General features: G+C 38.0%; 1 non-coding gene across 1 annotated transcript; it reads left to right on the top strand.

Moving 5' to 3' along the window:
* Positions 1-1,939: 1,939 nt before the first annotated feature.
* On the top strand, positions 1,940-2,045 carry LOC145037976 (small nucleolar RNA R71). Its single transcript, XR_013679083.1, has one exon. It is a non-coding gene; the product is annotated as a small nucleolar RNA R71 (small nucleolar RNA).
* The last annotated feature ends 22,029 nt before the right edge of the window (positions 2,046-24,074 follow it).

The following is a 24,074-nucleotide window of genomic DNA, read 5'->3' as shown; positions in this document are numbered from 1 at the left end:
ATCCTTATCCTCCAAGGAAATCCTCCGTGTCGCGATGTCTATCTTCTGGAAACCCCATGCCACGTCGTGGGCTTCATCGCCACGTCGTGAATTAAGTATTTATCGTAAATTTATTCTTTTCTTGTCTTTCAAGCCTCCCATGTTCCACATATTGTCACTTAGGTCCCTCTGTTCGAAAATCCTTTATATTGACTGAAAATAACAATTTAAAGTCAGAAGTATCATTATTCTAAACATATTATCAATTTATTAATAAAAATGTACTTAAATATTGCCTAAAAATAGGTATAATTATGGCAATATCAAAATACCCCACACTTAGGCTTTGCTTGCCCTCAAGCAAATTTAAACTTAATTCTTAATTACTAACACTACACAGAACAATCCAACTCTAGTTCAGCCATTATGCCATGACCTCAACGCATGCATTTGTGTCTAAAATTTTCCTAAAGTACCCCCATACTTTAAATACTCACAATCTTCATCAACACTCGCCCACCTTTTCCGAACAATGCTCATTTTATGCAACCTCCTTATCCTCAAGGTATTTTTAGTTGAGCAACCTAAGCATACATAATCTAGAATTACAATTTATGATACCAATATGGAGCTGTTTTAAATTCTTCACTTTCTTGACATTTGATCTTTAATTTCTTTGAATTCACCACGTTATTTGATTTCTGGTATCTTCAACTTTTTGAATTTCTTGGAATTTTGATCTTTTGATCTTCACTTTATTTGCTCCGAAATTCTTCAATCTTTTTTCGTAATTCTCTTTCTCTCTCTCTTTTTTTTACATGTACCTCACCTTTTTCATTCAAAACCTACATGCTTAAGCAGAGGCGCTCAACCTCAACGTTTATTGGTTAATGATAATAATTTTCCTGGATACATTTCAGGTTTAGGCTGCTAAACATATTGCATCCCTCAAACCAAGCGGGGTTATGTTTTTGTTCCATGATTTCACTAAAATAAGGGAGGCCACAAATCCACTATAACGTGTATTGGCTCAACTAAACATTTGAACTTTCATCGGATCATCCCACATAACACTAGCAATTAACTCAAATTATTATTACTAGATTCCAATTATTAAAAATTTCAATTTTTCAAAATTTCCAATTTTTACTATCAAATTCTATGATTTTCTAGCAATTTACTTTTTCTACCCCTACCCCACACTTATTTCATACAATTCCCTCATTGTATGCATAAAAATAAATCAAAATCAAAGAAAAGGGAGAAAAAGGAACAGACTCCCCTGGGATAGTGGCGTGAATATCTCCAAATGTGTGGAAAACGTGCATCTTTAATGTGGACTTCCAAAAATAGAAACTTGGTGTAGAACTGGGTGAATATGTAAATAAACCACGAACATGACTCGAAACTTCAATTCTTCAAAGTGGGTGTTTGTAAGTAAAAATATGGGCAATGATAAACTGGGACACATCGTGGCAGGTAACTGGCCACTTCGTGATATGGGATGAAAGCGCGAACACCAAACTGATTAATTTCTTCAAATTGCATGAGCGCCACGACGTGGCGTAAGGATTCCACATCGTGGAAATAGGATATCAACAGAAAACGCCTTATTTGTTTCATTTACTCTAGCAACTTGACCAATGGCTAAATGGTTTAAGATGCTTGTATGAAAATATATTTCCCAAATATAACCTCTCTCCTACTAATATACCCCACACTTATCTTAAATTGTGGGTTCCAACTCACGACTCTAAGCTTCCTTGACTAGACAAACACGACTAGAAAGTTAACCTTATATGCTCGTTAGAATTCGAATGCTAATCTGAAAAATCGAACAACCCAAAAGAAAGAGTAGCCAAAAACGAAATAAAAGAAAAGAAAATGCAAACCAAACTCGGGTTGCCTCTCGAGAAGCGCTTCTTTTTCTTGGAGTCTTGAGATCTCTTGTTGCACATTTAGATCATGTTGAGGGTAATATCTAAGCAAGCCCTTGTACCGCCCCATGCTTTGTATAATGACTCCCCCGTCTATTCCTTAAATTTGGCTATTGCCTTCTTGAGTTTGGCTATCTTGGATGGCGGGCAAAACTGGTCCAGGAATTGCTCACGCATTTGAGCCCAAGTGGTGATTGTACCCGGTGGAAGTGATTTTAACCACTCCTTAGCAGCTCCTTTGAAAGTGACGGGAAGCATCCTAAGCAATACTGTGTTTCTGTTGACATTTGGGACATTGAAGTAATCCGCAATGTCGTTGACTTCATCTAGATGCTTAAAAGCATCTTCATGATCTTTCCCAGAAAATGGGATATCCTTCAGTGCAGTTAATATGTGTCCCTTCAACTCGAATATGGCAGTGGCAGGTATTGCGGCTTGGACTAAACCGGGACCCACATCTTCTCGAATCCACTTCTTGTAAGCTCCCATGGACATCTCTTCAATTGCTGCCATCTCGTTCCTTGGCTTGTTCTCGGGTTCGCTCGTGTGTTCTTCAAATTCTGGCTCGGTATCGCTTTCGGACTCGGTTTGGATGGGCGTATGATCCAAATGCTCAAGATTGCTCTTGTGCCTTGTGATGAAGTTGACTCTCCTGTCTTCTTTCCCAACTTCCTAGAAAAGGCTGACTTCAATTCTTGTAAGGGCGTCTTTTTCTTGTGAAGTTGTGACATCCCAAAATCTCGGCCAGAAAAGACCGATTTTCATTTATGCTTTTAAAATAATTTCATAGTAAATCCTTTTGATTTGAAAGAGTTGCAAAATTTGTTCCCAAAAACAAAACATGATAAAACAATGTTTACCAAAGCATTTCATAAAAGAAATGTATTTTCATTATATAATCAAAACTCGGGGTGTCATGTTCCGATACAGACCAATAAGCATAAACGATAACATTACAAGTCATTCAACAAATATATACATGTACAGACTTGTAAACAAAACAACTTGATGGTTCATCCATCTTATGCCCTTGCGCCACTTCCTGTAATACAAATAAAACTGAGTGGGTCAGGCTTGGGAGCCTGGTGAGCATATAGGGTTTTCAACCCACAATAAATAATTAAATTAATTATTATCAACCAACAATAACCCAGTTACCCATTCCCGTTATTCTCACTTTATGTCCCTAAAATAACCAACAATAACCCAGTTACGAATCAGATTTCGAAAATTTGTTTTTCTTACCGGAACCAGATGTTCCCTCAAACTTCCTCTTCTCACCAACCTCAACCTTGTTGGTGGTTCTCCCCTTTATCATGTTCTCAACAGACTTGGCAGCCCAGATAGCTGCCTCTAAAGTATGTGCCTGACGTACTGGCACCTCGTACTCCCATGGGAGTCCCTTCGCATACCGGTCCACCTTTGTCAGCTCGTCTGGAACGATACACAAGGCAAACTCCATTTTATCGGTGAAGTTATTGGTGTATTCATCAACTGACATGCTGCCTTTCGTTAGTGTCAGAAACTTGTTCTCTAGCTCCAATAGATTTTGAGCCGAGCAGAACTTACGCTTGAACTACACCAAGAACTCTGCCCATGTCAATTGTAGTGGCTCAATTGGGCTCAAAGTCTTCCCTAGAGTATTCCACCAACGAACTCCACATCGGAACTGACGTACTGCATAGATAGTCTGCAACTTGCCTCTGCAGCCACAAGTCATGAAGGCTAACTCCATTTCAGAGATCCAATCCATCACTCCTATCGGGTCCTCTTTTCCATTGAAGGTCGATGGTTTGCAAGTTAGAAAGTCCTTGTACTTGCATCCCATTCCATCATTCCTTCCTTCATGGTTGTCTCGCCTAACTATCGGTGGGTTGGCTTGACCAACAGACCCACTGAAGTTTCCACCTTCCGAGTGCCCTTCATTTAATTCAAGCTCTTCCACACGAATTGACAGTTCTTCACAATTCCGTTGAAGCAACCATCTAGTTTCATCCATCTGATGATCAACCATCGTTTGAATCATCATTTGCACACCAGCCATGGTTATTGGCTCAGGTGGTGCTGCTACGACATGTCTTTGTTCAATCACTGGTGGTTGATTCCTGTTTTTATCAACATTTCCAACTCCACTTCTTGTTCTCACCATTTTTGATCTACACACCGAATAAGGAGAAATTAGATCCTCATTCACGATAGATATTCAAATCATCCTTATCGCTCCGAAACGTTTACATGCTAGTTCTAATATCGTAGACGTACGCTTAGAATCCTACACACATAAAGTTTCTAGATCCGGTCGGCAACAGACCATAGATCCGAACAAATAATATCATATATGGCAACATATAACATTTAGCACATAAAGCATTTTAGGCAACTTTCCTAAAATAAACTAGTGCTCATGTCTAAAATATAACAGACACACATCTCAAAATTCCACTTAGCATTCTAAGTTTAAGTCTAGAAATCCTACAATTTCCTAGTTCGCTTAAACTAATGCTCTAATACCAACTCTGACATCCCCAAAATCTCAGCCAGAAAAGACCGATTTTCATTTATGCTTTTAAAATAATTTCAGAGTAAATTCTTTTGCTTTGAAAGAGTTGCGGAATTTGTTCCCAAAAACAAAACATGATAAAACAATGTTTACCAAAGCATTTCATAAAAGAAATGTATTTTCATTATATAATCAAAACTCGGGGTGTCATGTTCCGATACAGACCAATAAGCATAAATGATCTCATTACAAGTCATTCAACAAATATATGCATATACAGACTTGTAAACAAAACAACTTGATGGTTCATCCATCTTACGCCCTTGCGCTACTTCCTGTAATACAAATAAAACTGAGTGGGTCAGGCTTGGGACCTAAATAATTAAATTAATTATTATCAACCAACAATAACCCAGTTACCCATTCCCGTTATTCTCACTTTATGTCCCTAAAATAACTAACACAAGGGACCTAATCTAAGAATATTTTCATCGGGGTGACAACACATGCTGCGGGGGTTCCTCAGCAATATAAGTCAAATAAGGCAACCATGAGGGGGATGGAATACAGCGAATGAACACCCAAGTTCATTAACACCTACAGGTTATGAGCCTGCTAGCGTTCCACTAGACTGTCTAGAAAAGTCCGTGGTCGTCATCTAAATTCCGCTAGATGACTGGATCAAAACAACAACGAGGCCTCTCATCTGTTCATTACACACCAACTATCTACCCATGTTCTACCCAAGATATTAGTAGATAAAAACATACCTTTTTATACATATTTTCAAAACCTGTATAGCATGCTTGATCAATACATTTTCCATATAACAGATGAGGCACACACACATAACACGTATTTCATATAGAAATAATCAGATCTGTAAGATAGAAGAAAGTGAATATACAATCACACACATAACAACAAAATATACACATAACACGTATCTCGTATAAAATACTTCATAATTATACGTTAGGAGATAGTAACAACACACTCACACATATAAACAACAATATAGTTAATACACTCAAACCATACTTGTATTATTATTGCGTTTATGAAAGGTAGTATACACTCACTTGATCAGAAGATGATCGGACAGCACTACGACTTGCAAAGGTAGTAATCCTCAGCAGATCTGGAAGATCTCTACAAAAATCGAACTTCTCGCGGGCAGAGCTTCGGCTTGGAAACCGCACTTCTCGGGATCTTCGGGATCTCTTGACTTGCTTCGCGACTCGAGAATATTACCGGGGATTTGGGGTATTTCTGGCACGCAAATCGAGGCAAAACGGGAGAGAAAATGGAGAAAAATAGCAAAGAAGCCGGCTGCCCTCGCATCCTATTTAATGGAGGCTGGAGCCTCGGAGTACGTGGGGCGTACGCCTGTACGCGGGGCGTACAGGTCCGAAATCATCACTGCGTTCATCATCCGAAGCCACTTGCTGCGAGTGTCGATATCCTCGGTGTACGCGGGGCGTACACGAGTACGCGGGGCGTACTTCGGATGAGTCCGATGACTCGTCCTCGGATAATACCGGATTTTTCAATTAAATTTAAATACAAATTATTTAATAAACTTCGGAAATTCATATCTTCTTCATACGAACTCCGTTTTCGACGTTCTTTATATCCACGCGAAGGTGAAACTACGCTCTACAATTTTCGTCTAGACTCGGTCAGCTGATTTTGTGTTTATTTTTTATTATTTATTTTTAAAAGACGGGACAGAAAATTTCGTTATAAATTCATAATTTCTTCGTTTGACGTCCGTTCTCGCCTAACTTTTTATCACTTGGATACTAACAACGAGATCTTCGATTCTCATTTAGATCATTAAGGCTAAATATCGTTCTAACGTAAATTGCAATTTTGATGTCATTCAGCGTTGTCGGTTCTGTCGCGAAACTTCGACAAGTCATAACTTCTTCGTTATAACTCGGATTTCAGCATTCTTTATATCTTTGGAAACCTTGTTTCAACTACTAAAACATTATATAAAGATATCAAGTTTAGTTTACACTTCAATTTTGACGCTTATTTTTATTCTTAATTAATCAAATCACATAATTATGCAATTAAGCACAAAACACATAATACTCAAATAATACCCTTCTATTATTTCAAAACGGGTTACAAAGGTTAACTTAGACTATTACATTGCTAAAAATGGCAAGCCCAGAAACACAGGCGTTACAGAAGTGCAGACTCGGGATCTTCAAGTGGTGGCACTAAGTGGTGTTTGAGCTTCTGGTCATGAACTCCTACAACTTCCTAAACTAAAAACGTAAAACTGAACTAAAATAAGAAAAACTAACTACAAACTAATTTTTTTTTTTTAACTTTCCACGTCGTGGCCAGTATATGGCCACGTCGTACACTCTGTGATTAACAGAAAAATTTTTATTTTGCTGAAAAATTAACTTTTTGTGGTTTTTTACTCCACAAGAAGGATCGATTAATTTAATGCAAATAAATAAGCTAAAAACTAAGCCGTTCCACGGCAACGGTGCCAAAAACTTGATGTACACAAAAGTACTCACTAATTTTAATATTTATAACCTAACAAACTTAACTAACTATGCACTTATAGGCAGTGTACCTAGTCAGATTACAGTATAGCTTGGGTAAGTTGGGTGTCGATCACAGGGAATGGTATTACAAGTTAATTTACTTACTATTAAATTAATCTAATTATTAACAAGTTTAAAAGGGGTTTTATCTGGTTTTACACGATCAGATGAACTTAAATCAAATTCAATAAAAACACGCTCTTGTTTAGTTTGAATCCACTTCTCCCTTATGGCTAGCTAATGATTACGGATTATTAAGTTGGTTTTTAGTTGTATTAGTAATTTAGTTCTAATTTTACCAATAATTAACTAATTTGTGTCAAACCATGTATGTTCACATATAATTAAACACAAAACTAATTATGAATGTAAATATGCTATGTAAGATTTGTAATATAAACGCAATTATAGTCACAATACACGCTCTCTAACATAGCTAAGCTTTATTTATTCTAGTTACTAACTAAGATTGGTCAATCCTAGCTCTAACAATTCAATGTTCACTAAATCATTAGGTAAACAAGTTCGTGTAGTTTAATTGTCACTAAGTACACAGAACATGCAATCAAGCAATTAGAGAAACAAACAATAGCATGCTAGGTTATAAAAATCAAACACAAGCAATTTTTACCAACTAAAATTCATCCATAAACATTGAACTATTCAGAAGTTTAAAGCTTCATCTAGCTAAACAAGAGTTGCTAGATTCAGCTGCTCATCATAGCAACTAAACCAACACAACTAAAAATAATGAAAGACATGTTCTTATTTAACTACGATATAGACCTCTATTCTTTTTGGTGTTTAAAATCCTCTTCCAGAACCTTTCTTTCGCTCCAAATCGCCTTCTGGAATTCTTTCCTTCTGCCAAAAGCTTCTTTTTCGTAATAATCAGGAGAACTTATATAATCTCCAAAAACCCGCGCCACGTCGTGAGCTTCAAGTAATCCGTATCCTCTAAGGAAATCCTCCGTGTCGCGATGTCCATCTTCTGGAAACCCCATGCCATGTCGTGGGCTTCATCGCAACGTCGTGAATTAAGTATTTATCGTGAATTTATTCTTTTCTTGTCATTCAAGCCTCCCATGTTCCACATATTGTCACTTTTAGTCCCTCTCTTCGAAAATCCTTTATATGGACTGAAAATAACAATTTAAAGTCATAAGTATGATTATTCTAAACATATTATCAATTTATTAATAAAAATGTACTTAAATATTGCCTAAAAATAGGAGTATGGACGGGTTACAATATCCCTAATAAAGACTCTTTAATAAACTTGATACAAAAGAAAAAAGTTTTTAGCACGTTTGATTTAAAATCTAGATACAATCAGTTACAACTTGATGAAAACTTTAAATCATGGAGATCATTTACATGTTCTGAAGGACAATATGAATGGAATGTTTTAAGCTTTGGGCTTAAAAATGCTCCATCTATATTTCAAAGGTTTATGGACAGTATCTTTCTGAAATATGATTTTTGTTTAGTATATATTGATGATATTTTGGTTGCCAGTGAAACAATACAGGAACATGAGAAGCATTTACAGAAAATATTTGAAGAAATAAAAAGGAATGGTATTGTTATTTCTAAAAGAAAAATGGAATTGTGTAAAAGAAAAATATAATTTCTTGGTTTAGAAATAGGAAATGGAAAAATTGAATTACAAAGTCATATATCGACAAAAAATTTAGAATTCCCAGAAAATTTTGAAAATCTAAAACAGATACAAGCTTTTTTAGGATTGGTTAATTATGCGCAAAAGTTTATTCCTAATCTTTCAAAGTTAGTGGGACCATTATATAGTAAAACAAAAAAAAATGGACAAAGACATTTCAACCAAGAAGATATTATATTAGTTAAAGTAATTAAAGTAGCAGTTAAAAATATTAAATCATTAGAATTACCATTAGTTACTGATTACATAATAATAGAAGATGATGGATGCAAAGAAGGATGGGGAGCCGTTCTCCTTTGTAAATCCGATAAATATAGCCCAAAAGATACATAAAAAATATGCTCATATGCTAGTGGAAGCTTTAATAAAACAGAAATGAATTGGACTTCTATAGACTATGAAATACAAGCTTTAATAAATGGTTTAGAAAAATTTAAACTATTTTTAGATAAAGAATTTACAGTTAGAATAGATTGTGAAGCTATAGTTTGTTTTATTAAAAATGATCAAAGTAAGAAAATAAATAGGATACGATGGATTAATTTACAAAATACAATATAAGGAAGTGGATATAAAATAAATTTTGAACACATAAAGGGAGAAAATAATGGAATAGCTAATATGCTATCTAGAAATATTAACATATTATTTTCTGCAGATGGATAGTCGAAACAAAGGAAAGAACAAATTAATACAGCCTACACAACAAAAAAGAAGTTCCTCTTCCATGAGCGTTTGTTCAGAAGAAGATCGAAACTCAACATCAACATAAAAATTATTGGATTCAGCAATAAAAACAGAATATCTACATAAACCCACACAACAGAACTCGATTCCTTATATGGAAATAGCCAGTATTACACATAATAATAATCTTTTGCAAGGATCTAGACAACAATCTCAAAATATTCAACATGCATATTATTGGACAGGACCTTCAAAAAATATACATATATACAGAACAGAGAAGCCGTTATTGCATTTGGTAACTGCAGTTTACCAAGTTGCTTCGATGAACGCAAAAAATTTAGCCCTGTGATCGGGGTAAACTTGACAGAAGACCAATAATGTTTGCTAGACTACTTATGGCATATTCAAACAGTTCCACAAGCTTCATCATTTAAATTTCAAATTCTCAATGCTTTAAGTTTTTACTTTCATAAACAGTCACCATTGATTCCTGAAAAAAAAAATAAAGAAATTTACAGATTATGTTGTCATCAGGGGCACTAAAGTTGGGATTTTTAATAATTGGGAAATAGTCATAAAATATATACAACGTCAAAATCCCCTTTACAAGGGATGTTATAGCTTCTAAGAAGCTACGAATATTGCTCGAGTACATTTTGGGTTAAATAGTTTTTTCATAGAACCCAAACAGGTGAAAACATTTTCAGAAATAGGAAAAACTAGTCCAGAGCAAATGATTAAAGTTCAGGAGGAAATAATTGCTAAATTAGAACAACAAGTTATCCAATCTGAAAAAGATACACAACATATACAAAGCCAGATTGAAAACAATATTTTGAAACAAAAAATTAAAATTCTTGAAGCAAAAAATGTATAGCTTATACAATGGAATGAGAAAAAAGACGAAAAATTAAAAAGAACAATATACAGAAATTATGAATGTTTTAAAGCTTGCATTTTAGATCTCCCTTGGAGACAAACATTGAGACCGGTACCTGATCAGTTCAAAGAATTTGAACAAATGGTGTCTCAAAAAATTTGTATAGAATTTCCAGCAATTCTATATAAATTACAGCAGAAGATTGTACATATTGCTTTTCAAGAAATTAATTATAAAGGAGTTACAGTAATCCAAAGATTGAATGATGAAGGTGAAGATACTCCCATACTCCTGTTATAGATAAACCTAAAGACTACAGACATGCCAGAAGAACAGATAATAAATTTTTATCATAATGGAATGATAGATTATTTAGAATTCTGCCTCAATAGCAGCACATAAAGTCTTCTTAATAAATTAGGAGAAAATTTTATTTTAACAGCCGGAAACGTCGCCTCTCACAGCATCAGTCCAATTATTGGGTGCAAAATTTTTTCTTCTTTTCCAGCAGTGGATGAACATACATATAGACCTACTAGAAAAAGGATCTTCATTACCCAAAGAGTACAACATGGCTATCTTAAATAGTTATCATGAAAACAAGAAATAGATTTTGGGACACTACATAATCTTTCAAATGAAGATATATGCACAGCTCAAAAAACACCTTTCCTACCTGCAAGATTTCGTTTGAAAAATTATAAAGTCCTAGCAGAAGGACACTACTTACAAATTTGGTCTCATCAAAATTGGCGTATGCTCTTGCCATTCAGCGGCAAAGGAGATACACTATTGAGACTAGAAGATATCATAAACAGTGAAGAACAGGTTGACACAGAACCAGGATCACCGGTTTCTATTGACAGTACTCATCGGCATTTTTAGCAAGTGATGTTTTTTATACAAAGGATACAAAGTGATAAGTTTGAACAAATTTAAGAGCCATTTGAGAAAAAGACAAGACATAGCAAGTTCAAGAGCCATTTATGAAATTATAGTTGTCGTATAGAATTATTATTTCCTACTTTTACAGATGTCCCATCAATTTATTTGGTGTGTAGTCTTTTCTTACTTTATGTAATGTCAAGTTTTGTCAGTCGATATTTTAATTGTAAATATTAAGCTACGCTTTGCCTATATAAAGGATTGTAAACGATTATCATCGAATATTCATACGAATAAAAAATTTTGTTGTTATTTCCCTAGTGTCTCTCTAAACACTCTCTTTTTGAATTTCTTAGCCCATCTCTTAAATTTCTAGTTCTTTCAAGCACTTCATATTATATCCCTTATACAATAAAAAAAAAAGAAGCTGCTGCTGCAAATACGACTCTGGTTGCTTCTCTTCTCATAGGCTTCCTTGTAAGTTTATTCTTCTTGATTTTAATTTTTGTTCGTATTGTGTTTATGGTTTAATGGTAAAGTCGGAAAAAACCGCCATACCCCCTTATTTATACTTAATTGGTCAAGATTTCTAATAGCTATATCTTGTATTAATGTATTATTTTTTGCAGGGTCTACCCCTAAAATTAATGTTCGTATTTGACTAGTAAAATTATATGGGTTATCATCTAAGGCTTTTAATTTATTAATTTCATCTGGATCTTGTTCTTTTTTACCTTGCCAAATACCCAAAGCTATTTGATGAGTTTAAAACAAACTTGAAGATCGATTAGATCTATGAAACAGGTAGAGAAACAATCAGATAAACAATTAAGAACAAGCTAATGGATCAAAAGGTGTCGAATGATTTAATAAACAATCCTCAGAAGAGCTCGATAAAGAACATCAACTGTAGAGGATTTTAGGGTTTACAAATAACCAATGAGAGTGATGAACCTTACTATACGCATACATGCATGCATATATTTATAATACAACCCTAACAGTTTTCCTAAGAAAAAGAAGGCTATTCTAGATAAACACGGATTGACAAGCCCAATCCGGCTGTAAAACATAAGGGCCCAAGACGCAACACAATAATCTTCAACAATCTCCCCCTTTGCGTCTTTGGCACAGAGCCTTCATTCCCTTTTAACAGCAGATGGCTTCTTCACCGTCTCAAAAAGCCGCGGTATAATAGCCAGAATGTGATGCCTGAAGGTAATATACCATCGAAGCATATCAGTGAAGTTCTTCTTGTCTGCTGTGGAGTTCTGCTTGCATCGGTGAATGATGTTTATGATATGATCCAGACAGTCTGTTGAAAACAGATGCTTGTCTACCAGAGCAAATAGAAATTTGTTCTTGTCGCCTTTTGTGAACATGACCATCAGATTTGAAGAGTCAATTTGGCCTAACTTCATTTTGTGTACGTCTCCTGTCTTGGAAGTAGGCTTGACGGTCGGTTTCTTGTTCATTATTTTAGCTATTTCCTGATCCATAGTGGCGAACTCATGGATATAGGAAGCCAACATTCTTTTGAGATGTTTCAAAATCGGTTCATACTCTCTTTGATTGGAGAGAAGAATGTTGTATAGCAGAATCCAATCACGAGGATTCAGACTGGGAAGATCTGCCAGAGAAATAAAATGTTCTGTGTTGGCCGTTCCTCTATTGATTTTGAAGTTAACATTCACAAATTTCCCAGCCTGTGTTGGTTTCAGTACCTTGACTTTAATTATCTTCTGTGCACTCCATGTCAAGTACTGTGGTTGACTATACTTCAAATAGAAATCTATTAACTCTCTGTCAACCTTCAAGTTTGGATGACGGACATCGGCAGTGACATCGAAGCAATGAAATGTAAAAGCTTTTCGTGTGATTGGCATGTCAAACTGCGAGTCTTTGGTATTCTCACACACAAAGAATGCAATCGGTTCCAACCAATATATGGAGGGAAACTCAATCGCTTGATTGATGAGTGTGTCTCTGTCCCATTGTGGGAACAGAGTCTTCTTGGCTTGTAGAGCATCCTCATCCTCCTTGATTTTTCTTTCTTTGGCCTCTGCCTCTCGAGCTATTTTCATTGTTTCATCCAGCTCTTTGTCTCTTTTCTTTCGTTGAAGAGCTTCAGCAATAGTTTCATCGGTATCTGACTCGCTCTCAACAAGAAATTTATTTCTAGAACCCGAAGCTAAATTAACCTTCGGTTCTGTCTTTGAGATACCCTCCTCTCCCCCTTGTCTCGGAAGAACAAGCTTCTCGGAGACACCCTTCATTTCGCTCAAGATGTGAATTGCAGGAAGGAGTTTAGCCTGGAGATGTTGTCTGATGGTAATGGTAAGAAAGGGATCATGAGTGTCGAGGACAGCTGTCAGTATATTCTTGACATCACCAGTGCAACCTTGAAGAATAGCTCGCTGAGTTTTCAGCAAAGAGACTTCTTGTTGTGCCTGGGCTAGTTGTATCTTCTGAAGGTCAATAGTTGAATGATGCTTGACAAGATCTTCTTTTATGGTGCTTTCTGTTGCTAGAGAAGAAAAACGTGAATCCAAAGATTGGAGAAAATAGGTGGATTCAGTTTTGAGGGCAGCACGCAGAGCCTCAAACTTGGAGGTTTCACCTTGAAGGGTAGCTGAAAAGGAGTCTACAGACGTCTGAAACTTGGCCGCATTAGCATCAGCATGTGCTTTGAGAGAGTCAAGAAAGATCTGAGTTGTGTGAACAACCTTAGAGACTTCCTTTGTAGCTTTGGAGCATGAAGCTGCTGAGTTATCAATGGCATCAGTAGAACGATCCAGAGCTTCAATATACGTCTTGATCGCAGACTCGATGAAGGCTTTCAGCACAACACCCCCATAGGCTTTATTATCAGCCAACAAACTATCGAGTTTGTCATGAATTTCTTGAAGCTGCTAACTGGTAAGAGGGGTATCGGCATCAGTATCTGTGGGAATCCGGTATGGGCTATAATAAAGAGAATCGTACTCTTCATCATCACCGCCCAAAGTAGCACCGGAGTGTGAGGATGGAGAAGGTGATTGAGGGATGTTGATGACGGGGGTTTCAACCACAGTAGTAGCCCTTGTATCAGATACATTGACTGTTACTGGTGGCTGGGATGAGGTGGTAGTAACCGATTCGGTGATGATTGGAGTAGGGATAGAAGAGGTAGGTATAGTAACAAAGAAAGGAATGGTTGGTTCTGTTGCAGTGGGAGGGATGATTATAGGAACAGAAAGTGGGACCGTCTGTTTCGGTGATGGGGGTGGGGTAGGAATTTTAGGAGAAGGTGGAGGAGTTGGGGATTTTGTAATTTTGGGAGATGCTGGTGGAGAGGGAAGATGAGTGGCTGCAGGAGAGGATGGTTGTTGAGGAGACTGAGCAGGAGTTGGCTCTGTTGGAGAAGCATGAGGAGCAGCGGTCTCTATGTCGGATTGGTCATGTGGAGCAGAGCCAAGAGAAGGGGATCCTTTGGCCCTCTTAGCCATCTTCTTAACTTTCTTGGATTTGGACCGAGAAGGTTCATCTGCATCATGTTTTCGCTTGGAGGATCTTGGCTTTCTCTCCTTTTGCGATTCAGATTCTTTCTTCTCCTTTTTCTCCTTTTTACTAGCCCTCTTGCCACGGTTGGCAGGTTGATCAAGGGCTTCCAATGCGGATTTTTGTTCGTCGGACAGAACCCTTGGAGGCAAGGGAGTTCTGGTGCTATAGTCCGCCATGATCTGGCTGTGAGGCGTGACACATCTGTACATGGATTCAGGGATTAATCCATAATATAGAAACTTACTTGGATCAGAAACGATAATCTTCTTCGTGTGGTAAGAGGCAATTGAAGCCAGAAGAGCATCCTTCATCATAGGGATTTCTAGGGAATCCATGGCCTTCTTCGTGATGAGCGTCCAGAAACGTCCGCAAGAGATCTCAGAGTACCGGGTGGTGGTGTTTAGACTCTAAACGACTTGAGACCAGATTATGGAGCCATAATCGAGGTTGATGTCGTTGTAAAGACCATAGAGAATGGTGAGAAATCCTTTACTCGTGGTATCAGAACCACCACAACGTTCCGCTAAACCCTTGATTAAAAGGGTAAGCAAGACATTCCATTGAGAAGGAAGACAGGATTTCTTGACCTTCGCGATTGTTGTAAGAACATCGGTATAGCCCATCTCGTACATCATCGAGAACAGTTGGGTAGTAGTGACAAAATCCGGTGAGATGACGGAAGAATCAACTGCAAGCCCTAGAAGAGAGCAAAACTTGGTTTTTGAAATGGAGGTTTTCTTGTCATGGATGGTGAAGTAGATGCGATCTTTGTGTTTGTCATAACTTGCTGTTGTGTAGACTTGAGAAAGTAGGGACATCGGAACGGCTTCCACCTGCGTGAGTGCCAACAACAATGGGGAATATTTTAGACATTCCACCACATGAAGCATGTACGCATGATATAAGAAAGGGGTCATCTCGATAATCATATTCTAATTAGGCTTGATAGAAAGCAAAGATGAAGAGGCAGTTTGATCTTGTGCAGAAGAAGAAGTCGCCATTGTTGAATTGAAGAAGAAGATGAACAGTGGAAACTTTTCAGAGAGAGAGATTACGTGAGTGGTAAATGCCAAAGGACACGATCACCCCTTATTTATACCGTTCACTGGAGAGAGAAAATCGTGATGATGAGGGAACCAAAACGTCGCTTGAAAAAGCGCGATTGGATGTTATGGTTTATCCCAGGAATACGTCAGCACACGTGGGTGTGAAACGAATCAACTGCACGTGCCCAAATCATATTTTCGTACCGTTTGAAATCCCTTGTGCCCTTGCTTGGTTACAACTGTAACTTAAAACCACATACCAAACAACAATCAGAATGTTGGAAAAATTAATTTTCGTGCATAAGAGTGTGAAAGATAAAGAATTAAAGCAAAGGTATTTGAGATGTGAGTGTTGTCTATGAAGAAGACAGAAGGCGGAAGATTCCGGGCAAGAATCACTTCCTTCAAAGTCAAGAGAGACTTGAAGTGCTTGTGTGGTTTCCCTAGAAATACGATCAATTGTCTGTTAATAAACAATGAAAGGCATCTTTTGAGCATAGGCTGTGGGGTGGCTGTCCTCTAACCGAACATCAAGTCTCAACATAAAACTGAGTGTTGGCAGAGGTACCTATGAGACCGATGTGGTCTGTTGAACAGGTAGGTGGGAATTATCTAGTGACAAGCATGGGATAAACAGAAATCTCAAAAAAAATTAAATTGGACCTCTTTGGGAAGAAATGTCTTAGGAAGAGACGATTTCATAAAAGATCACGCCAAAAGAAAATGAGATTTCCAAGTAACATTTTGAGTATAACACACACCGTCAATTCATTTTAGGTATTGGATGTTGGTTTTCACTAGGAACATGGTAAACGAATCCAAGATCATAAACACAGATGTTGTGTAACCATAAGCTTCAGTGGTAAAGACCGAAAGCATCAAGGGTTACTTTAGGGAATCGAAGGTAAATGTAGAATTTGAGGAGGTGGTTAAGAGACCGAATGTACCTTCTGCTACAAAAGTGGGACAAAGCAGAGCAACTCATGTTTCAAATGAGAAGAGTAAGGTAGCTCTAGACCGAGTGTTAAAAAATAGCCTGATCGGGAAGAAACGATAGGTATTGATCGAATCATTAAGGCTTACTCAAGGTCATAGAGGCTTGTGACAACATACAGCAGCATGCTTCTAGGGACGACTAACTAGTCTGAGAGAAAAATAGAACATACCTGGGTGAACACTATCGAAGGTGATACTTGAAGTTACCTGCACAAAGCAAATACCAACCAGAACTTGCGAGTAGTTGAAAATGAATAAGAAAACGGAATAAAAAGGAAAGATAAAATATTTTTGTGATTTTGGAATGTTTCTGAAAAAGAAATAAAAACAGAAAGATAAAATGTACAACATAAAAATAATGAAGCAGAGATAGACCGAGCGATCTGTGTATTTCGGTGACATGAAAATTTTAGAACAGAGAGGAACCGAGCGGTCTGTCTATTTCGGTTCCATGAGATCACCGGTCTGGCTATTTCGGTTCCTGATTCTTAGTTAGAGATTTGAGGATTTGGGACCGACTCTCCTACCATCATACCTAAGCCTTGTAGAATTTTGTTGAAAGTCGCTTCAGGAAGAGCTTTGGTAAAGACATTAGCCAACTGATCAGTGGTTCGAACAACGTGTACTTCAACTTTTCCATCTTCCACGTGATCTTTGATGAAGTGATACCTCAGTGCGATGTGCTTGGTCTTGGAGTGTTGCACTGGGTTATGACAAATCCTAATTGCACTTTCAGAGTCACAATATAGTGGGATCTTTTTCATATTGAGTCGATAGTCTCGGAGTTGACTCTGGATCCAAATCACTTGAGAGGTACAGGAAGTAGCGGTGATGTATTCTGCTTCAGCAGTAGACAGAGACATGCACGTTTGTTTCTTTGACTGCCATCTAACTAACTTCCCATCGAGTAATTGGCAGCCGCCAGTGGTGCTTTTCCTATTGAGACCACAACCACCAAGGTCTGCATCTGAGTAGGCTTGAACGAAGAAGCCTGAGTTAGAAGGATACCACAAACCTAAAGAGGTAGTTCTTTTGAGATAACGTAATATGTTCTTCACTGCAAGCATGTGAGGCTCCCGAGGATTTGCCTGAAACCGAGCACAGTAACAAACAGAAAACATTATGTCAGGCCTGCTAGCAGTAAGATACATTAAAGAGCCTATCATTTGACGATATAATGTAATATCAACAGCCGGTTTATCCAGGGATGGGGTGAGCTTAGTGTCGAACACCATTGGGACTTTGACTTTTGAATCTCCCATCATGCCAAATTTAGCTAAGAGAGTCTTTATGTAAGCTTCCTGGTTGATAAAGATGCCTTCAGGTCCCTATCTAATATTTAAACCAAGGAAAAAGTTAATGGGACCCATCGAGCTCATTTCAAATTTAGTTTCCATCAGCTTCCTGAATTCAGCTGTTAGGCTAGGATTCGTGGAGCCAAAGATGATATCATCGACATAAATTTGAACGATCATAAGGTGGTTACCTTCCTTTTTGTGAAAGAAGGTTGGGTCAACCGAACCTTGTTTGAATTTGGACATCTTTAAAAATTTAGTCAGCGTTTCATACCAGGCTCTCGGTGCTTGTTTCAGACCATACACGGCTTTATCCAAAATGTAACAATGATTGTGATACATTTCATTCACGAATCCAGGAGGTTGCTCCACATACACAGTTTCTTCAAGATCGCCATTGAGAAATGCACACTTGACGTCCATTTGAAAGACCTCAAAGTTTTTGTGAGCAGCGTAGGCAAGAAATATTCTCACTGACTCCAGCCTAGCTACAGGAGTGAAAGTCTCTTCATAGTCAATGCCTTCCTCCTGACAGTATCCTTTTACGACCAGACGTGCTTTGTTTCTTATAACGTTCCCTTCCTTGTCGAGTTTGTTCCTAAAGACCCATTTTAGACCAACAACCGAGGCACCTGGAGGAGTTGGAATAAGACGCCAGACTTTGTTCCTTTCAAATTCATTCAGTTCGTCTTGCATAGCTTGAACCCAATCAGAGTGATCAAGAGCAGTGTTAACTGTCTTTGGTTCAACTTTTGATACGAATGAGTTAAACATGCAGAATTCAACTTTTGAGAACAAGGATGCTTGTTTTGCTTTGAGTTGCGAGCGAGTCGGAACTGTTTCTGAGATATTACCAACAACTTGAGTGACAGGATGATCTCTGGTCCATTTGGTGAGAGGAGGGAAGTTTGGATCAACAGATGGATCTAATTCAGCATTTATCATTTCTTCTAGTTCGGACAGACTGTCGAAGTCGTATGACATATCAACATGCTCCACCTCGACAGATGATCTTACAGGAATGTCTTGTGAATCTTGAGCTATAGTGGTTTCTTGAGGTGTTGAGCATTCAGGCGTTGAGGCATCTTCGGTTGGTGAGGCCCTTTCAGATGGTGACACACGTTCGGTTGGTGAGGCACTTTGGGTTGGTGAAGCACTTTCGGTTGGTGAAGCACTTTCGGTTTGAGACCTTGGCTCCCCCTCAACTTCTGAAATTGGTTGGGATGAAGGTGGATCCTCCCCCTCGACTGATTGTGGATACTCCCCCTCGACTGATGCATTGTGTTGGGGTGGGTCTTGTGAACCTGATTCTTCTTCATTCATTCTTCTTGCAGCATCGTCAATAAGTTGCTTCAAGTAATCTACCCTGTTATCTACTGCACTGGCCTCAGAAAGAGTGGTCTTCTCTGGTTCATCAAAGAGCTCCATGAATTTCTCGAATAGATTAGCGATCGAGGCTGTGATTGGGCCAGTTTGAGGAAAGATTTCTCCAGCTGTGTCTGTGTTAGCCTTTAGCTTTTTAACATAGCTATCATCAAAAGTCACATAGTAAGTTTCTTCTATTTTCCTTGAATGCTTGTTTAAGACCCTGTATGCTTTGGAAGTAAGAGAATAACCCATAAATATCCCTTCGTCGGCTTTGACATCAAACTTGTTGCGGTGTTCTTTGGAATTGAAAATGAAACACCTGGAACCAAACACATGGAAAAACTTCACGTTCGGCTTCATGTTGTTGATGATCTCATAAGGAGTGAGAGTGAAGCGCTTGTTAAGATAAGACCTGTTCTGTGTGAAACAAGTAGCAGAAATAGCATCAGCCCAAAAATATAAAGGTAAGGAAGCAAAACTTAGCATTGTTCGGGCAGCTTCACATAAGGATCGGTTTCGTCTTTCGACAATCCCGTTCTGTTGAGGTGTGTAGGGAGCTGAGAAGTTGTGACTGATTCCCTTTTCTTCCAGGAATTCTTCAAATTCTTTAATTTTGAACTCCAACCCATTGTCGCTTCTGATATTAGGAACGACCTTCTTCAGCTGTACTTCAATATGCTTGATGAACACTTTTAGCTTGTGAGTCGCTTCAGATTTAAGCTTCAGAAAGAATACCCATGTAAAACGTGAAAAGTCATCAACAATAACAAGAATATACTTGCTACCACCAATGCTTTCTATAGAAGATGGACCACATAAATCAATATGAAGTAATTCTAGTGGTTCAACAACTTTAGTATTAATTATAGATGGATGACTTTGACGACTCTGCTTCCCCATTTCACATGCGGCACATAGATGATCTCTATCATACTTGAGCAATGGAAGACCTCTAACGTGACCTCCAGTTACAAGTTTGTTGATATTTTTGAAGTTGAGATGAGATAGTCTTCGGTGCCATAGCCAGCTTTCATCAGATTGTGCTTTGGATAACAGGCAGATGGCTGGGTTTCCTTTGATTGGTTTGAGATTTAGGGGAAACATTTCACTTTTGCGCTCTGATTTGAGAATAACTTTGTTCGTCTTCTTCTCAATAATTTCCAAACCTTCATCATCGAATGAGACCTTGAGACCAGTACCTCCAACAAGATGAGATACACTGATGAGGTTGTGTTGTAGTCCCTCTACATATTCAACTTTCCTGATTGAGAAATCACCGTTTGTAATCATCTCGTAGCCTTTGATGGTGCCGAAGGAGTTGTTCCCAAATTTGACGTTTCCAGCATTTGAAAGAGATCTGAATTCCCTTAGCTCTTCCTTCCTTCCTGTCATGTGACGCGAGCAGCCACTATAAATGTACCATTCTTCGTCAAACTGCTCGTCACTGATAACCTGCACAAATTAAACAGATTTAGGAACCCAAATTTTCTTGGGTCCACGTGAGCCTTTCACAGAAACAGGAGCAGAAAAAGAGATATCAACAAAAAATGTTCTTTTTATCGAAGTTGTTTCATTTTTCTTTTTGATGGTGTAAACCTTAATCTTTGTGGGATCTAGAGGTTTTGGTTTAATCTCTGATTTAACTGACGAAACCTCAGATTTTCCTGTCAGGTCAGTTGGAGAATTAGAATGAGATTGATATGAGGAATGATTGGAAGAATTAGAATGAGATTGAGAAGAAGAATGAGAATTAGAATGAGAGAATTTAGACTCAGATGATTTCTTGATTTGATATTCTAGGTGACTCTTTCGGCTTTGATTATCATTGGAACCAAACCTAGACTTTTGGTCTCTTTTGCTCTCCGAACCGAACCTGTGCTTTCGGTTGAAATCCTTTTCTAAACCGAATCTATGCGTTCGGTTGTTGTTTTGCTCAGAAATGAGACTTTGCTTTCGGTTATTGTTTTGCTCAGAACCGAGACTCTGCTTTCGGTTGTTGTTTTGTTCTGAACTGAACTTCTGCTTTCGGTTGTTATTACCCTCCGTCGATCCAACAGGATTTTTCGCTGGTTTCAAATTCCTGTCTTGATGTGAGAAATAGGCATTTTGCGATTGCCAAAATTGTTTTCTTTCTGAGAGATTCTTCCTGTATCTCTGATTCCTTTCCTGTTTTTGACTTGTCATCTGCTTTGGTTGATGATGGATGTTAGCTTTATGTTTTTGATTTTTATTGGCTGATCCACTCTGAACCGATGTTGTTTCACTTGGAGATGTGACTTCTTTTGCAGGAATTTCTTTCTCTTGAGGGACATCTTTAGTTCCACTGGTACTTGCCACGTTGAAGCCATCAGGTTTATTTAAAGGTTCTGGTATGTATCTGCCTTTGCTTTTCCATGAAGTCCTTTCAGACAGACCTACCGTTTCATCAGCATTGTCAATGGGAGCTGACCAGAAGAACTCGTCACAACCATCAGCATTGTCTTCGTTCACAATAGCTGTTAGTTTAGCAGTTTGATGTTTTGTTACACCTGTGACTTTGTACACCTGATTCGGAGTGGTTCTAACTTTTTGGTATACTACATCCTTCTCTTCAAGAATCGGGGACTTTTGTTGTGAGAACCGAGCAAACTCCACAGAATTTTCTGAAATAAGATTTTTGTGGTTCTCGGGTTCATTCTTGACAAATTCTAAACAATCAACTGTGTCCTCTACATAAATTTCACTCATATTATCGTCTTCATTAAGCTCAGATGCATTTTCAACATCAATCTTATTTTCTGAGCTTAAATTGACATTCAGTGAGTCGAATTTTTGTATGGTTTCGGTTCTTAGCTTCAGTTTATCATTTTCATTCAAAAGATTTTTGAGCATGTTCTTGTGGTCCTTGGATTTTATGAAAGATTCTATTTTGTCCAGTCCATACAAAAATGTTGGATTAACATCCTCCGACGAAATAATACTCTCACAATTATAAGCATCAGCATCAATTTCATCTTCCTTAAACTCAAGAAGGGGTAAAATCATGCGATGAATTTTTTTCCCTATTTCACAATTCAAATGAAGCTGAGTAATATTACAATAAAGACGTTTGGCAATTAGACAAAAAACATTTCGCTGTTTCAAAAGCTTTAAATTGTCTCTTTGCAAATAAATGTTTTCATCTTTTATTTTGATTAACTCCGACTCCTTCAGTTCGATCCACATCCGCCGTTCCTCACTCTTCGAAGACACCCTGCTTAATTGATCAGTTAGGTTAGAATTGGTGACCCGACTTTGAGTTAAACTACTATCTAGATGAGAGATTCTCGAATTAACACTTTTTAATTCCTTTTCATAAGAGCATAGTGGGACTTTAAATGAGATAAAAAATGATTGTACCTTCTTGATCAGTTCATCAAGTTCGCTGAACTGCACGCTGAGTGGTTTGGCAGTAAAGCACAGATTCTGCTGTTCCTTGTCATCATTTCCACCATCAGTGTTGTATCCCCTCATCTGAGAAACGTCGGACACCATCAAGTATCTTCCTCCACTGCTTTCTTCTTTCGCTACATAAGCCTTTCCGTGTGAAGGCTTCCTTGCTTCATCATCTTCGGAGTCGGTTAACCAGACCTCCACGCCACCGAACTCATCATCAGCTACCGAGCCCTGCACAATTAAAGCATTCATGGAAGGGTTAGCAGCAGATTTCTTCTTCCTTAACTCATCGAGCTTTTTCATCAACACAACTTCTTCATCATTTTCTTCATCCTTTTCTGCCATCTTTTTGAGGACGCAATCTTTTGCATAATGGTTCTTTCCTCCCCAATAATAGCAGCTTACTCCAGAATCTCCTTCTGCCTTCGGTTCCTTCTTTGATTCTTTAGCTTTCGGTTCATCCTTGACCTTTTCAGCGCTATAGCTTCCTTGCCAGTTTCAGTTCCTGTTGGTGGGGAATCTCTTCTTGATGAATCTCTTAGGGTTTGACACCATCATAGCGTAGTCTTCAGACGTGAGATCATAATCATCCAAGTTGAGATCTTCGTCCTCTATCACAGCTTTGCTTTTCGTCAGGAGGGCCAACGAACCTAGACATGAAACCACGGTTTTCTCCTACAGTACGATCTTTTCTTGATATTTTAGGATGCCCACCAGTTTCGCCAAAGAATAGGATTTGAATTGCTCATGTGCTTTGATTGTGGACACGATTGCTCTCCACTCAGACCTGAGTTCGTTCAAAAACGTAACCTTCTGTTCAATAAGCTTCCTTTCAATGTCATGTTTGATCATCTTGCTAAGAAGATGATTGAAGCGATCGAACGTTTGAGTCACCGTTTCTTCTGCTCCTTGCTTGAACTCACCAAACTCAGACAAGAGTAAGGTTTGAATGGAGTGTTCAAGATCTTCATCTGTAGAGTACAATTCACGTAACCTGTCCCATATTTCTTTTGCAGTTGTGCATGAACTTACCAGCCTAAAAGTATCGGATTGAAGGGCAAATCTAATCAATCTTAGCGCTTTGATATTGCACTGAAATTGAACTTTTTTGTCTTGCGCCACATCTTTAACATCTTTCAGAAGATCATTATACTCCTTTTGAGTTTTAATAATCCTTGAAGTTGCTGAATGAGAAAACGGTCCAGAGATAATTGCTTCCCAGATGAGGTATCCATTATCCTCAGATCCTATGACATAATCTTCAAAGTGATTCGCCCAGACTTC

This window comes from Lactuca saligna, chromosome 3, assembly GCF_052625555.1.
Source record: "Lactuca saligna cultivar CGN05327 chromosome 3, ASM5262555v1, whole genome shotgun sequence".
NCBI lineage: Eukaryota > Viridiplantae > Streptophyta > Magnoliopsida > Asterales > Asteraceae > Lactuca > Lactuca saligna.
Note: the sequence above shows the minus strand (reverse complement) of the source record. Positions and strands in the feature narration are given on the sequence as shown.